Source organism: Micromys minutus (assembly GCF_963924665.1).
Source record: "Micromys minutus genome assembly, chromosome: 1".
NCBI classification, from domain to species: domain Eukaryota; kingdom Metazoa; phylum Chordata; class Mammalia; order Rodentia; family Muridae; genus Micromys; species Micromys minutus.
In genome coordinates, this window is record NC_137969.1 from 104,302,899 (window position 1) to 104,306,664 (window position 3,766).

Here is a 3,766-nt window from a genome sequence, read left to right on the forward strand (position 1 = left end):
TCAAAGCCAGAGCTGCCTCCAGGGGAAGGGTTGAGAGGCAAGCGTTTTCTGGGGGCCAAGCACCTCTAATTGTAGTCTCTCAGGCTTAACACTGCATGTAGGGTCACACACAAGGAGACCCCGCCACTTTTAGGGCAGCTTCAGCTCTGGGATTGGGGTTCAGGTCATCAGATCACTGTTCCCCTCCCCTAACATAGCATTCAAGAACAAATCAGAAATGTGGACATAAAGAACAAGGGGTCTGGATCTGGATGTGAGGGTCTAGTCCAGTGTTTGCCTAGGATCCAGAGATCCTTGAGTTGGGTCCCTAGCATCATATAAACTAGGAATTGTGGCACACTCCTGTAGTCCTAGTTCTTAGAGATGGAGGCAGAAACATCAGAACTTAAGGTCATCCTCAGCTATGTAATGAGTACATGTCTCAAATAAAAAAAATTAACCAAATAAACCTCTAAACAAACAAACAAACAAACAAACAAACAAAACAGGATCTGGAGAGGCATAGGTCTGCATGCTCTGGTAGTGTGAGGTATTTTAGGCTGGCAAAAAGTTCCCCATCCTTCTTTCAAAGATCCATGTGGCCATGTGAAAGTGAGTCACTACCTGTGGTCATCATCCTGGTTGCCAGCTGAGGCTGGGTGGGCCTGTGGTTCAGGGCCGGAGAAGAGAACCTGGCACCCTGCAGAAGAAGTTCCTCATTTCCACCCAATTTCCATCCCCAGGGTCTGAATGGGGGGGGGTGGGGGTGGAGATGGCACAGGAAAGAACAGACCAGGAACCAGGAGGACTGGGTGGAAAGAGTCTTTCAGTAGTGGCAGCATAGGAATCAACATCACAAAGACTGTCTACATGTGGGGTAGATTCTGGTTAAAGAATAAAAAGTATATGCAGGTAAAGTACCCACCGAAATGACATGGGCAATGACCGTGAGCTGGGCCCTGCATCAGGGATACAGGTTCCTCCACCATCAAAGAAGGAGAACTCAGATGTCTCTATAGAGAGGTAGAAAAAGAGCCAGCTCCGGAGATGCTCCTCGGACCCCTTGTGATGTTCTTTGGAGGGACAAACTTTTTCTTTAGAGTGCCTTCTCTTCATCGCCCTTAATTTTAATTTCACAGGTAGCATCTATAGACAAGTGTCCAACCTTCTGTCCTATCACTAACATCCAGGGATATCTGCGGGACTTTGACCTTGCTTTAATGAATTCCAGATGTGTAATCAGATGGTGGACATACGGACAAAGGAACAAAACCCTAGAAGCTCTGGACTTGGAGGCACATGGTTGGATGGAACTGGCCACCCAGAGCTACTGTTCATGACTTCTGGTCCTGGCGAGTGCTCAGGACTGTGGGATGCCTCAAGCTGATTCTCTACCTTCCCCACTAATACAAACACACACTTTGTTGTAGACTATCTAGGCTTCTTTGATGCCAAATCACAAAACACAATACCAGATACACACACCACATACCTATACCACAGAGAGATACATGTCACACACATGTCAATCACAGACACACATGAGATGTGCCCTACACACCACGCTGTTCACATCATCCACTCTTTATACTACAGAAGTGTGTAGACACTCTGGCACAACATCCCTATAAAGATCTCCTTAAGAAAACATACATTTTCACTATACCTTCCCTAAACACAAAGTGTCCCCACACCATGAAAAGGAGTTCTTTGTTATATTAAGGATTGTTTAAAGATCCCTGCAGCCTCGGGACCCCCTGAGAGTCTGTCAGAAGTGGTATATGGATGATGGTGTTAAGAAAAGTAAAAAGCCTTTCTTCCTGCGCTCTCCCGAAGCCCAAAGCCACGTGGATTCCTGCCCCCCCCCCCCCCCCGGCTGTGGGGCCCCACTCACCACCACCAGCTAGGCACCACCAGCCTAGCGCCTTGCCTTGTTGCTATGGGGACCAGCCTGTGGCATCCCAGGCTGAGCCCCGCCTGCCTGCCTCCCCAGCTCTCCACGTGCTGGCTTTGTGAGGGCTCAGTCTCTGCAGCTGTGGCCAGCAGAAGACAAGGGCGCTGCCAAGGAGACAGGACCACCCACAGGACCCCAGGAGGGGCTGATCAAGGCCTGGAAGCACAGCTCCGCTCTTGACTTCTCTGAGGAGACCCCCAGCTTCCTGCCCTCCGGGACCCAGCTGATCTCCTCCGGAAGCTGTCCCTCTGAAAGTGTGCCAGCCTCCAAGGTTGCCTACTCCGGGACTAGGAAGGCACGGATTCCTCTTGTTTGTTTTAAAATGACTCTTTCTCAAAGGAAGTCAGTAAGTACCCCGGATTTCAAGTGGCTTTGGGACCTGGGATGGGGTCTGTCTGTGTGACTGACTTCCAAGGGGGTGGAGCTGGCAAGACTTTTTCTGAGAAAGAGGAGGAGGGTGTGTAATTTGAAGAGGGTTTAATCAGCCCACTGCCCTCTCGGAGTAAGCAGGCCACCGTGGCTGTCTACTGGGATGCTGGGGTTCCCAGCTCCTGCGCAGAATTATCTAGGTGTTTATTGAACAATATATAGTAGGTTTTGATGCAATTTCTCCACCCTTGGCCCACTTTTCAAATGGACAAGAAAGGAAAATGTTGTGCTTAAATAATACAATCTTGCCTGTAAGAGCCTCCAGGACAGTGGGACCCCGCATCAGGTGATAAGCGTCTTTTTAAAACCCCTTTTCTTTTTGTTTCTAGTGCTAGCATTTCTAGTGTTGTTTTGCCTGAAAGTCACTCCAATGAAAGGAAAATAAACCAGGAGGAAAAGGGGGAACAGCCTTTGACTTTTCTGTGGGGAATTGGAGGAGCATTGAAAGAAATTTGCTCTTGAGGTAAACAAGGGGAAAACTTTTATCAAAGGGTCATGCACATGGCCTGTCTTCAGGCCTCTGGCTACTCCAGGGTGTCAAAGGCACACTCATTCATCCTTCCCTTCCTTCCCTTCCCTTCCCTTCCCTTCCCTTCCCTTCCCTTCCCTCCCCTTCCTTTCCTTTCTCCCTTCTCCCCTCCTCTCCCTTCCCTTCCCTCCTCTTTCCTCTTCTTCCTTTTCCTCCTCTTCCTTCCTCTTCCCTCCCTTCCCCTTCCCCCTTCCTTCCATCTCTCCCTCTCTTCCTCTTCTCTTTCTTGTTTTTATGAGACGAAACAGTCTCATGTAGCCTAGGCTAGCCTCCGTCTTCTATGTAGTTGGGTTGGAGTTCTTAATTCTCTGCCTTCCAAGTGCTGGGATTACGGACATACACTGTAGAACCCAGTTCAGCTGTATGAACTATATCGGCTGTTCTCAACCTGTAGGTTGACATGCCTTCACAGGGGTTGCCCACGACCCTCTGCCTATCAGATATTTGCATTACGATGTATAACAGTAGCAAAAAGACAGTTATGAAGTAGCAATGGAAATGACTTTACGGTTGGAGGTCACTACAGCATGAGGAGCTGTATTAAGTGGTCCCAGCATTGGGACGGTTGGGAGGCATTGTTCCATACCAACCTGTAAATTAGGGCAGCCAGAAAGTGCTTGTTTTCCAGAACAACTGGAAACACGGGCATCGTTGGCTGAAATTAGCTTGAGGTGAAAACTATGTGTGTTCATCTGTGTGGGGGGTTGGGGGAGGCTACGTGGCAGGGAAAGGGTTCATTTTGGTAAACTAAGGGTTTGAGCCTGTTGTTATGGGCTGTGTCTTGTACACAGAAGCTAAGTACTCAGCAGTGGTGAGCCCAGCTGATCTTAGCCACAGCTTATGGCTCTTTCTTCCCTGACCTTGTGCTGGGGCTG